This window comes from Ambystoma mexicanum, chromosome 7p (assembly GCF_040938575.1).
Source record: "Ambystoma mexicanum isolate Mex_15411 chromosome 7p, UKY_AmexF1_1, whole genome shotgun sequence".
In the NCBI taxonomy this organism is placed as follows: domain Eukaryota; kingdom Metazoa; phylum Chordata; class Amphibia; order Caudata; family Ambystomatidae; genus Ambystoma; species Ambystoma mexicanum.
This window is the reverse complement of record NC_090939.1, coordinates 255,293,332-255,307,022: the sequence shown is the minus strand read 5'-3', so window position 1 is coordinate 255,307,022 and position 13,691 is coordinate 255,293,332. Positions and strand designations below refer to the sequence as shown.

General features: G+C 47.1%; 1 protein-coding gene across 1 annotated transcript in view; it reads right to left on the bottom strand.

Annotated features, from left to right (window-relative positions):
* Window positions 1–13,691, bottom strand: part of PATL2 (PAT1 homolog 2) — a 1,529,270-nt gene that overhangs the window by 686,980 nt on the left and 828,599 nt on the right. The gene's annotated exons all lie outside the window — the stretch shown is intronic.

Genomic DNA, 13,691 nt, shown 5'->3' with positions numbered 1-13,691 from the left:
AGGTTGTGTAAAGATCCGTTTGGAAATGTCTTTATGAAATCTTGGAGTTGGTTCAGTTTTTTAGTATTGCCTGGCAGATGAGTTGTGAGTTTATTTCACGCAGCTATTTCTAGAGTCCGAATCCAGTCAAGTTCCTTCAGTTTCTTAAGAAATTGTCATATTCTCGATCAGTTCCTCTTCACAGCTCCGAGTGGTCTTCAATAGGTATTTGATGTCCTTACTCCAGTTTTCCAGCTGCTCCCTGTAATTTATTTATCAGTCTGCATATTAGAGGGTTGTCTAGAAGCAGGCACTTCCTGTACAGCATCAAGGAGTTGCAGGCAAATTGTTCCTTGTAGGGAAAATAAGCTAAACTCTAGTCTGATTGATGCCACGGGAGTGGATTTCGGTGGACCAAGGACCGTCCTCCAGAAATAAGCTTCTAGTTTTGGCCATAGTGATTTAGGTATGTATGGCATGGCTTCGGCTCCGTAGGTCAATGATGGAACTACCTTCATTCTATAAAAAATTATCACTGCGATCAGCGAAAAGTGAACAAATTTCCTGTCAATGGCTTTTACTGGCGATGTTAGTTTTCCGGTTTTCTCTAGGGGCACACGCTGCATAGATGTTTCAAGCTTTGAACTGTCGAGGGTGACTCCTAGGTACTTAAAGTCATTCATTTTTTCTATTGCACAACCCTCTAGGTTCCACTTGAGTTTTTCTGCTCTCTTGTTGGTTTTTGAGAGCGTCATGGCTTTGTTTTTGTCATTATTGATTTTAAGGTTGTTTATAGTGATATACTGTTGTACATTGTTTAGCTGTCGCTGAAGGCCAATCAGTGTATTATAAAGTAGTATTAAGTCATCAGCATACAAGAAACAACTGATTTTGACTTGGCCTACTTTCGGCGGAAAACATCTTACAGTATCTTCTGTGTCCTTGAAGTCCCAAGTATGCCAGAAATAGCAGGGGCTAGAGGGCATCCTTGTTTGACCCCTCTCAGCATTGGCATCTCTGCAGATAACAAGCCCTGCTGGCTTAACCAGACTCTTATTCTCGTGTTGGTATGAAGAATTTTTATAGGTTCAAGAACTTCAGCAGGGTAGTTCCAAGTGGAGAATTTGATCTACTCGATCGAAGGCCTGAGTTAGGTAGACAAACGCGACAAAAAGCCTATGGGCCCCTTCTTGCTTTTTAGTATGCTCAGCAGCATGATATTCGCAGTGGTTCCTATGTTCTTCTTAAAGCCAGATTGAAAAGGGTCATCACAAGGGGCATTAGCCGCCCACACTTGGAATTTCCTGAGTAATAAGGAACCGAAGACTTTCCCAATAGGGAAAAGCAACGTGATTGGACGATAGTTGTGAGCCAAAAACTGCTTCCCTTTTTAAAAATAGGGACCACTATTGCAGATGTCCATGATGATGGAATAGACTTGGTTTCTGCACATATTCTAAGGACCTTGCTTATAAAAGGCGTCCCATTCCTCCGGGTAGCTCTTAAGATCAAAATTTGTTATGCCGTCCGGGTCAGGAGCTCTAGATTTCTTTAGCCTCTGAATTAGCTTAACGATTGTTTCTTTATCATCGAGCATGGCCCTGGCTGCGTTTGTCACTGTTGATCTTTCTAAGTTTGCCGCTGAAAGAAGCTGGAATAGAGCCTTAAAGTAATTTGCCCAAGTAGATTCTCCAATGTTGTCCAAAATGGAGTCCTCGATGGTAGTCGTAGTACTTCGCATAAGAGACCAAACATTCTCTGGGATTGCGTCCGCTGATCAGTTTTAGCATTGTTTCAGAATCTTGCTGGTACAGTGTCAGGCGATAGCCTCTAACCAAAGATCGGTATTTTCCGGTTACTATATCTCTGGCTGACTGAGTCGAGGCTAATTGCCATCCTCTTGATTTTGCGTAGCTCGCGCCTTTTTTGGACCAATATTTTGTTGCAAGTATGTTTTTTATTTATTGTTTGCTTTCGCTTAGTGACAGTTTTCTTGTACACCGTAAGCAAAGGCTGGTAATCAATCTGATTCATTATGCAAGCATCTTCAAGGTTGTTGTAGTTATTGGTTAACTCTTTGATGCAGCTTGCAGTCAACTTTAATCTGGTACCTTGGTCTTTCGGTTCGATTTGTGTATTCATTGTTCAGTTTTGGATGTGGGTTGAAGTCCATGAGGTAGACAGCATGTTATGGTTGCTTTCCTTAGCTCTTTTAACCTTGAACAACGTAGTCACAGAGTACAGATCTTGAGACAAAGATGAGGTCTATTTGGCAGATGACTCTTCTCTCTACCAGGTCGGTAGTCGATCTGGCAGGTCAAACACTGTCAAGATTGAGCAGATCTCTTGAGTCCATAAGCTTCAGCCATAAGGCTCCCCTCTCTTCTGCTGCAGACGGTTTCATTTTCCTGGGCTTTGTGAGACTGCGATTTTGGCATATTGCATTCAGGTCCACACAGATGATTAAGTGGGATACTTGATGGTCGGCAAGTGCCTCATCCACCGATCATTCGATCATTTCTAGATAGTTCTTGTTATCAATAACTGCCGAGTACTGTAGGTATTCAGAATTACTGGCGTTAAGGACCGTTGACCTAGGAGACCCAGATGTTCCCAGTTCACCAGAACCGCCAGCAAGGATGGATTTGATACGAGAGTTTGTCAAGTGGAGTCCACTCCCACTATGGAAAGCAAACAGTAGGTCAGACGAGGGACGGCCCAGTGGACCTTAATTTGCTGGAGCCAAAGCAATTTCGTATCCGTCTAGGATCAGTTGATCAATCAGCCAGGTTTCCTGTAGACATAAAATGTCAAAAGGCACCAAGGTCCACGTCTCCAGTAGCCATCAGATGGTGGTAACCTCGTGTTCCAAGAGCACAACCTCAGCTCGTGTGTTTGCTCGTCACTGTACATCTCCTCGTGTGATTGATGCGGAGGTGGCATGGATTGCTACTTTCCAAGGGCATGATGGTCGAGTTTGTGAACTTTCTTCTGGTATGGTGTCTGTAAAGTTGTTTCGATGAATTTCGTAGCTGCCCATGTGTGGGACATCTTTTTTGGTTTTAGTGGAGACAGCCTCTTGCGGCTTCTAGTTTTGTTGTGTTTGGCAGTGGTTTGAAAGAAGGTTAGTAGTCGCGTTGCTGCTAATTTCGAAGTTTTGTGCCGGCGGCGATGAAGCTCTTTTATCAGAGGGTTCAGTTACATCGTAACCCAGCCTTAACAATTCATCTGCTGTGCCTCTTAGCAGATTCTTCACAGTCGATGAGGAGATATGCAGATAGGATATAGCTTTGCGGTGCCTATGTCTGAGATCCACTGTTTTTTAATCCTCTGATCTAATCGATCTGAGCTTGGGAATATGATGCATCAGGGTGAACACTGTTCTTCTATTACGTATTACCTCATCATGGTTGTTTAGTAACTGCTCCAGCTTGAAGATCCATTTAGATTTTTCTCTTCTGCTCGTAGGTCTAGCATAATTTTCTGTTCTAGACCTATAGTGCGTCCTCAAGGCACCAATTTCGTGACTAGTTCGTTGAGTAGCGTCAGAAAGAGATTGGTGCCTTTTTGGGCTCCATGGAATCTTGGTTCTTTTTCTTGAAAGGGTGTAAGGTAGAAGCCGATCGCCCGAGCAGGTATCATGGTTCTTTGATGTAGCTTTGTCCTTCATATTTTTATTACTATTTTTGACTGATGTTGCCTTTGGCAAGCTCCAGTTGGCTTTGTGTGATAGTTTTTTGCATCTGTCTTCTAGTGTGGAAAAGGTTAGTAAAGGCTGTCCCTCCTTGTTGCCTGTCCCAATACTCTGGCCCGGCATTGGTGTGAAAATTTCTGTTTTTCTGCCGTTGTCTTTGTTGGACATGATGTTGGCAGCATCAATACAGCCTTCGTTTAAGTGCTGGCTTAAATTCATTAAGGCCTCGCTCGATAAGAAGTCGTCAACCGTTTTTGGTGATGCAGATGGGTGCAATTTTTCCCCCGGTATGTTTTGATAGGGTTGGTTTTGGCTTTATATTATTGGTTGTTTGGGTTGAAGGACAGGCTATTATTGGTGCCACAACAGGACGCCCCGTTTTCGTGTTTTTTGGATGTACTTGCACAAGCTTCATCACGGGAGACTGGACTAAGAGATGGCATACAGCACGTTCCAAACTTATCATTTTTTAACCTTGTTTTGTCAAAGATAGGAAAATCTTGGTTGGAGCCGCACTTGGCAATGATTTTGTCTACAGATTGAGGCCAGGTCGTCCAGTACAAACAGGACATCATCATCCTTCATTTGATCATCTTTTAAGGGTTGCACTGTGCTTTTATGGAAGGCACCTTTAACACTTGTTGATACTGCAGAAGGCGTTTGTGTTCCTGACTCCATTGTAGTTGTGATTTTAGGTTTTGCCTAAAGATTGGGCATAGCCTTTGGTTGCTGGTATAGGCACGGCTGTAGTGTACATATTTTATTTTTGCTTTTTCTTCGAGAACCATTATGTAGCCTTCCAAGTAGATGAGTTTGGTATGCATCATTGCCTGAATTGTCGTGTGGTCTTTCAACGTATCATTTAGAGATTCGTACAACTTGCTAAATGGGGCTAAAGCAATTGTCACTGTCGCCATAATTGAAAAGATATCTGGCTTTTTTGACAGGGTATCTTTCAGTGCGTTTACGGCCTGTGCGCTTTGTCTTTTGCTTGTGGGAGGTGAGAAGAGAGATGTCGATGACGAAGGTCGCCCAGGAATCAGGCTTATGGAGGATTCCAGGGAATTTCTGCAAGGGACGCCTGCGCCAAAGTGGCGAGCACTTAGGTCTTGGTGGTGAAAGACACAGTGGTTGTCTCGAAGTATTGGGCTCCTGATTTCAACGGGGACCATTTCAATGGAATTGTGAATGATAGCATATGCTACATCTAGACAGACTTATGATTGGTAGCATACCATTCACTTAGCTAGAACTGTGAACGATAGCATATCCCGCTCTGGAATAGATAGAATGAATACAGTGAATAGACTAGGTGGAACAGATAACAGATAACAGATGGAATGGATGGAGTAGACAAAGCAAAAAATAAAAATGGATGGAGTGGAATGAATGGGGCAGAAAAATATATCTCCATATCCCTGTACTGACCCCTGTCGCTATATATCCATATGTCACTATGAATGTCCCCACCGTCCTGTTGACGTGCCTGGTCTTAGGTGCTTTACAGATAACCACCATATCATACCACTACGCTTACTCTCTACTATACACAATCATTCAAGCAGAACACCGTTATACCCCTGATAATTCGGCCTAGCTGTCCACATTCGAATATGACCCCACAAACAGCTCATCACCCCAATTAAAAGCAGCTAGCTGAGCACATTCCTGCCTGCTTCTCACATAGGCGTTCCTCAGGCCTAATGCAGCCAGGACCTAGTCTGGGTGACCACCCACCAGACTGCACACATCCAACTGATATCCTCAGCAACACCTATCGCTAGGAAGCAGCTACCATCTGACAACTACACCAACTGCACACATATCCAGTGCACCCACGCACCATATGACACCATCTATCTCTACTGACCCGAACTACGGTTCCCGATGGCGTTCAACCTACCAGCGCTTTGAGGTCATACCAATGAAATATAAGGCGCTATATGAATGCCAACTAACATAACAGATGTATCGTTTCGATTTATCCGGCGGCATAGTGCTTTCAGCACCTCTTTCAGGCAACAATTCAGGTTAGTCACATAGAGGCTCTTCTTGAAAGTCTTGGTTTTCCTCCAGTGTGGATCTGAACTTAGAATCGGCAACAGGGGGAGGTGAGAAGCTCTCATTAGTGTCTGCTGAGATTGGGGAGGTTGATTCTATGATTGTTAGCTCAACAGACGGTTTACGTGTAGAAAGTCCAACAAAAGACTGATTTAAGGCTACTGACTGCCCCAGCGGAGGTGGAGAAGCATGCACCAGGGCGACTGATGGCACCGATTGGGAAGGTGCAAATACCAAGGTCGTTGGGAAGTGCACCTTACCAAAGTGCCATTTTGTCTGGGCACCAAGTGGTGCTGCCTTAATGATTGTTGGATTGGCTATTGGTTCCTTTGTCGAGATTTCATCCAACTTCTGCATTTTTGATGACGGCTGGTTCTCTTTGACTGCTTCCAACATTTCGGGGTCAGAGACTTTGCCTTTGTTTTCGTGAAGTTTGTTGGCGTGGGTATTAAAAAAGTCTTTCAGGACTTCAAGATGGCTGCCGTGGAGGGAGGATGTGTGTGAGCCGAGCTCCGTCTCCCCTCCCGCGCCACAGCAGCGCCTAAAGAAACTCGGCTCGCACGAATTACCTAAATCGGCCTTTGAGCCCTTGCAGCACTCGCCGAGACCTCACCGAGGCAGGAAACGAACGCCCCCCCCAGGCGCATCACCCCAAGGATGGACGCATTAAGCCACGGGAAGGCCTCCCGCCGACCACTACTGCCGGCGTCCCCATCGAGGGGCAGCGACGGGACCAACGGAGAGCCCGCCCCATCCGACTCACTCGCCGGCGGGGGGACGTCCACGGACCAACACTATGCCCCTGGGTCAGAATCCAGAGACATACCCAGCAAAAACCGGGACCCAGAGGAGAGAACCACCCGATCAAACGGCCCGAGCCGGGTGACGCATCGGCGAGGCCCACACGCTGCAGATGAGGCGGTGGTCGGGCCCGAAGGCACGGAAGCACCGGCAAGCCACCCTAAACTCTGCCTCCTTCACCCGCCTCCCCAGCGACCCGAGCAGCGTCGCCGCCAGAGGTAACCGGGCAGGGAGAGCCCCTATCAACGGATCGGTAGTCACAAGTTTCTCCTAGAAGTCCTCCATCGTCGTTGGAGGCCGCGGGCACGACGGCCCCTTGCCGCCCCTCTGACACCATCTTCAGGGGACAGGCAACACAACGGACGAGGAATCCGCCGCAACGAGGTGGGGGGGGTTGACCTCTCCCTACCGGAGTAATAAGCAAAAAGCCTGCTCTGCAACCGAGAGCCCAGATGTCACAGACAAGAGGGAAGCAAAAATAGGCAACCCCCTCGTCCCACACGCAGAAACAGGATCAGAACCTGGTCCACCTCTGAGGGGGGAGACAAAGGGAACCCCGACAATGCTGGAGCGCACAAAGCAACAAGAGGCACCCCGGGAGTAGACGCTCCAAATGCCGAGATAGCCACGAAGGAAGACCTAAAATCGTGGTTCGGGGAGTTCCAGCTGCAATTTATGGACTCCATGAACTCGCATCTAGATGCCATGAAGAACAAATTTAAATCAGCGCTCCAGGAACTAAGAACAGAAGTCGATGGACTGGGTGAAAGAACGGATACCCTATAGAAAGTAGTACAGAACATCGAGGAAGAAACGCAACAAATGGCAGAATTGCAGGAACAACTGGCCCGTCAGACGTATAATCTGGAGATTCAACGCGAAGACTTAGAAAATAGATCGCGTAGGTCCAACATCAGGATCAAAAACATGCCACAGTCGGTTGAGGATAAAGATCTTAAATATGCCGTGCAACAAGTTTTCCTAGACATCCTTGACCTGCAGGAGGAAGAATAAATACCGATAGATTGAATACACAGGGTGGGCCCAAGGAGAACGACGACCCAAGGTAACCGCCCGAGAGATGTCCTGGTGGCCCTCACGAGATATGCACAGAAGGAGCAGATTCTACGGAAGGCCAGGGCAATGGACCATATCCGAATGAATGGAGAGGAGGTACATTTCTATCAGGAAATTGCATTATCAACGCTTCAGAAAAGAAGGGACATGGCCCAAATCACAAAAGAACTCGCCACGCGTCAAATTAGGTACAAGTGGACATTTCCATTTGGTCTACTATTCACCTGGGACGGTGCGCAAAAAAGGATAAACACAAAAGAGGAAGGCTTGACCATATTAAACCTACAGGAGCAGGAAGACGTTTTCCCACAGGCAAGCGGCACGGTCCCATTCGAGAGGAAGAGCAGGGGGGAATGGAAAACGATAAACAAAAGGGTGCAGCGCCCCATTAAAAGGAAATGAAGACCGACAGAGGGCAGGAATGGTGAACCAGAAAACATGACAAGGTGGTTCGCAAGGAACCAAGAATATGATGGCAGGAAAAGCGAGTCCGATATAACGGGTGCCGGGAGGGGAGGGAGGACCCGGGGTCTCTGAAGTCATGTGGAAGGGTTTAGGAACCCCTTCAAAGTTGTCCCTGAGAGTGTTAGAGGGTATGAAGCACAAGGCGACACGCCTGAGCGTTAATAGGAAATCATGACATCCTCAGGGTTGTTGGGGGAGGGAAGAGGGAAATGCGCCATTTGGGGATTGCGCAAGTTTGGGGGTGGGGGAAGGGCGCTGGGGACAGGGGAAAATCCAAGCATAACTCAAAAACAGAGAAAGGGAGAAAGGATCATAGGACATGCCCAATAGCCCGCAAACACCAATGGGGATAAAGATCTCGACACACAATGTCAGAGGCCTCAATTACCTCGTTAAGCGTAAAAAAGTGGAACATTCCATCAGGCAGGGCGCATATGATATTGTAATGCTTCAGGAAACACACATTAGAGAGCAGGACAAACAGAAGGTGCGTCTCAAGGGCTTCAATCAAATATTTCAGGCGAATGCACAGGATAAAAAAGCTGGGGTACTGATAGCGCTCAAAGACTCTTTACATGCACAGGTTAATTCGTCTTGGAGAGACAAACAGGGAAGAATACTAATAATAACTTTAACAATTGAAGGCAGACCCCTCACTTTGGCCACAGTATACGCTCCCAACACTGGTCAGGAGGGCTTCCTGAGTGATTCCCTGAATAGAATAGAACAGCAAGCGGTTGGGGACATCATACTGGGTGGGGACTTAAACATGGCGTGGGACCCATCCCTAGACAGATCCGGACCCAGACCTCGAGATCAAGGCACCCCATCCAAAAACTTAAAGCAGAAATTCACGAACCTAGGGCTGATAGACGCATGGAGAAATGGCAACCCCAAACAGAAAACCTTCTCCTACTATTCACATGTACATAATACAGCTTCGAGAATAGACTACCTATAGGTATCAGCGGGGCTTCTAGGCAGGGTAAAACAGATTGAGATGGAACCCATCACACTCTCTGACCACAGCCCGCTGTGGGCAAATATTATCTGGTCAAGACATGGCCACCGTTTATGGAACTGGTGCCTCCCAGAGGACATCATTAGAGACCCGGTGATGAGCCAGACGCTAAGAGAACACATCTTAGAATACTGGGTCATTAACAATCTCCCCGGAACAAATATGGATACACTATGGGACACCCACCAGGCGGTCATTAGGGGACATCTCATAGCGCTTAAAACACAGAAAGAGAAGACGCACCGTCAGTGGGAAAAAGAATTAGAAGAGCAAATTGGGGCGATACAAGCAGAACTAATTCAGACGCCCACCAGAAAACACACGATGAGACATGTTCAGGGGCAATTGGAAACACTCAGAACGAAAAAAAGCAGAAAGGGCATTACTCTACACGAAACACTGGTATTATGTAAAGGCCCACAAAGCAGACAGACTCCTGGCAAGACAGCTGAGGGGGGAAACAGCAGGCCCAGACAATACGAGCAATGAAAGAAGAATCAGGCCAACTTAGAACTCAGACGGAAGAAATAGGAAGGATACTAGGCAGATATTACCAAAAATTGTACTCCTCCGACCATCCGAAGGAGGACCTACAGGAAGCCTTCTTGGTCGGGGTTCACCTCCCCGGATTGACGGAAGACGATAGACAGGCCTTAGATAGGGATATCACCATAGAAGAAGTACATGCAGCAATACAGTCCCTCCTGAATAACAAGGCCCCGGGCCCGGACGGGTACACTGCCATATACTACAAGACACATAGGGATATCCTCGCCCCGATACTCACATCCCTGTACAATAAATTTGGGGAGAAGGGAGATCTGACACGGTCTATGAACGAGGCAAAAGTGGTCTTTCATAAAAAGGAAAAAGAAGAGTAACTCCCTACCTCTTACCGCCTTATAGCTTTAATCAACCTGGATGCTAAACTGTACACGAAGATCTTAGCGACCAGACTGGCCCTAGTACTTCCCAGGTTAATCCACCAAGACCAGTCAGGATTTGTTCCAAACCGCCAGACACACGATATCATCAGAAGAGTCCTACACCTAGTTGAAAAGATAGGCATCAAACAAACCCCTGCAGCACTGATAGCCTTAGACGCCGAAAAGGCGTTTGATCGAGTAGAATGGTCTTACCTTTTTCGGGTTCTGCAAAAGATGGGAATGGGCAAGGGTTTTATAAATAAGGTTAGGGCCAACTACAACTCCCCGTCCATAAGGATAGCGGTGAATGGAGGGTTATCGGACATAGTGCACCTAGGAAGAGGGACGAAGCAAGGGTGCCCGCTTTCCCCCCTTCTATACGCCATATACCTGGAACCTCTCTTGGCAAAAATAAGGGATTTGCCAGAGTTGGAGGGAATAGAGATGGCGGGACTGACCCATAAAGCGGTGGCCTATGCTGACGATATGCTGGTGGCCCTAGGAGACCCAGAGAAGTCCCTCCCACACTTAATGGAAACCATAGAACGATTTCAGGGCTGAAAATAAATAGGCAAAAATCGGAGGTCTTGATTCTGGCGGGGAATAGAGAAAACAAAAATCGCCACAGCAGCCACAGACTGTCAACAGAAAGATTGCCACCTTGGGCGTCAGATATCTGGGAATCACCCTCATAGACCACAGACAAATTGTACTCCCACAATTACCCGCAAATCCTAGAAAAAGTCAAAAAGGACCTGTAAGCGATTTCCTGGTGGGGGAGAATCACAGCAGTCAAAATGACAATCCTCCCCAAACTAATGTACAAGTTTCAGGCCCTCCCGATAAAGCCCCCACAGGCCTTTTTCAAAGCACTTAGGAAGGCGGTCTCCAAATATGTTTGGCAGAACAAGACCCAAAGAATCTCTAATGCGGTATTGACAGCTCAAAGGAAGGAAGGGGGCAGGGGTTGTGCCATGCCACACTTAAAAAAAATACTACGAAGCGGCCCAGCTGTGGGTCATGAGGGATTGGATATCAGAACAGGGGGAGAAAATCTGGGAGAGGCAGGATAGGGCGGTAGCGACAACATCCGCCAGGCATATGCTATGGATAAATAAACGATTCCGACATGCAAACACCCACATTAGCGAAATAATGAAGACTGCATTGGGGGTATGGGACTCCGCCACGACAAACGAAATCCTGACCAAGGACCCCACCCAGTTCATGCCAATATTTGGAAACCCCGAATTCCCCCCTGGAATGGACAAGGGAGCATTCCGCAGGTGGGAGGAAGGGGGGTGCAAGATGGTGGGAGCTATGCAACAGAACAGATCCTTCGAGGATTGCAAAACTCTTTTGAATCTGACACCAAAAGATAGATATAAATATGATCAGATACATCATTGGCTGACCACCACACGTATAAAAGAAGCACTGACTAGGGACTTGACCCCCTTTGAGAACTACATCATGACGCACTCTGGATCTCGTAAATTTGTTTCCAACACTTACAAATTTATCAATGCACTGAAGGAACCTACCACATGGCTATATATGAAGAAATGGGAGAAGACCCTGGGCTACGCACTCCCCAAAGAGAGGTGGGAATAATTGTGGGGCTTGATGCCAAAACTGACAAGAGCCATTCAAACGAGAGAAATGTGGGTGAAGATGATGGTGCAATGGCACTATACAACGGAGAAACTGAAGAACATGTATTCTACCTCCCCGAATAACTGTTGGAGAAAGTGTGGCGGGCTGGGAGATTGGAAACATATCTGGTGGGACTGCCCGAGGATAAGACCATTCTGGGGAGAGATAAAAAATCAAATGATGGGAATGTTGAAGGGAACAGAACACCTGGGAGAAGAAATATGGCTAGGGGGCTTTTGGGATCCAAAAGAAAACGCTAACTACCCCGCTGAAAAGAAACTTTATGGGATTTCTAATAGGAGCATGGTTGGAAATTGCTAGAAACTGGAAACACGAATACTCACCATTGGTTGTTAATTGGAGACGAAGGGTCTGGTCACATCTGGCTCTAGAACTAATAACTTATAACATCCAAGGGGACAATGGGAAATTCCGAGAGGACTGGGGAGGAGTGCTGGAATTCCTTCAAAAACAATATAAAGAACAATGGTGCCCACACAATAGAAGACTATTAGACTTATTCACGTGAACGAGGAAAAGATCTTCCGATTTAAAACATATACACACTGAGTTATGCAGGTGGGGGAGGGAGGGATTTCTTTGAATGAAGTTTGCTGTTTGATCCTTGCATGGTATAACATTGTGCCAATAGAAATTCAATATAAACATGTTAAAAAAAAAAAAGTCTTTCAGGATTCTTAAGGGCACAGATTTTTAATTTTCTTGATTTCTTAGTGCTGCATTTGGCGCTTGCGTAAAAGGTGTTTTTTTTTTTGAGGAGCCGTTTCGCTGCCCTTTTGTTTAACAAGCTTCTTATTCCCAGAAAAAGGAGGTTTCCATTTCTTTAAGTGACCGTTTTTTTTTCTCACGTATAGAGTCCAGACCTATGTTGGGCGCTGAAGCTTTGTGAGGTGTACTTGCCTCTTTGGTTTTATCTAGCAGGCAAGTTCTACTTTTGTTGCCAAGTTTCAAGTCTTCACTGGGAGCGCTCGTTTTCCAATCGCTAGATTGGGCTTTCGAAAACACAGAAGCTACAGACTGGGACTCAGGCAGGAGCAAGGTCCGCCCACTAGGACCGGAGTGCACAACCACTCGAACCTCAGAGTTTCTGCGCCAGCCCGCCCCATCCCGTCCCTCCACGCAGTCCCCTACAAGATGACAGGAAGAAGCTCCCGCGACATGGCTCGGTCCGCTGTCACAATGTTCCGTGGCCCGCCCACTCTCTCCCAAGATGCCGGTGACCTCCGCTGCTCCAGGCTCCACTACGCTGGGACGAGACTAGTATTCCTGCGGGGGTTCTGGTGTCCGACCAAGAGATCCAACAACCCCTGTTGACTCCACTATCCCTGAGCCACCTACCGTTCCCGCCCCACCCAGAACCACCGAAACCGCCCCTCCTCCGATGGGCTGAACGGAGGCTGAAGGTAAGGGAACAGGGCGGGAGGGGTTTGAAGGGGGGTAGGGGTCGGTGGCAAGGCAATAAGAGGATGCACGGGAGCTGGAACAGGGCTAGCAGGGTCAAGCAAAATCTGATCCAGTCTAGAGGTTGCAACGCTAACAGATGGGTTGACTAACCTCGTGCCAGGCGACGATGATAGTTGGTAGGAGTTTACTGCGCCTCTTCCACTTGGTTTAGCAGTGTCAGGTTTTCCATTATTTTCTTTAGATACAGGTTTGTTCGAAGCCTGTGAAAGTTCAAATGGCTGATGGGGCTCAGACGGCGACAGTTTGCCCAAGTATGGGCACAGGCAGAGGCTCCGCAGTGGACTATCTTCCTCTTTATGGAACAGACCTGGGGTTGCGGCAGCCAGAGCAGCCATAGCAGCCATAGACTGCACAGACTGCCACTCAGCCGTCACTCCATACTAATAGCCACATTGGTTGCAAACAGTGCATCTGTATGTGGACATCGAGTGGCGTCCAACCTGCCGAGAAAGGGAGGGGTGGTCGTAATGTAAAGAAATGAGTATCAACTCTCCCTCAAACCGATTTATGATAAACTATTGGGGTG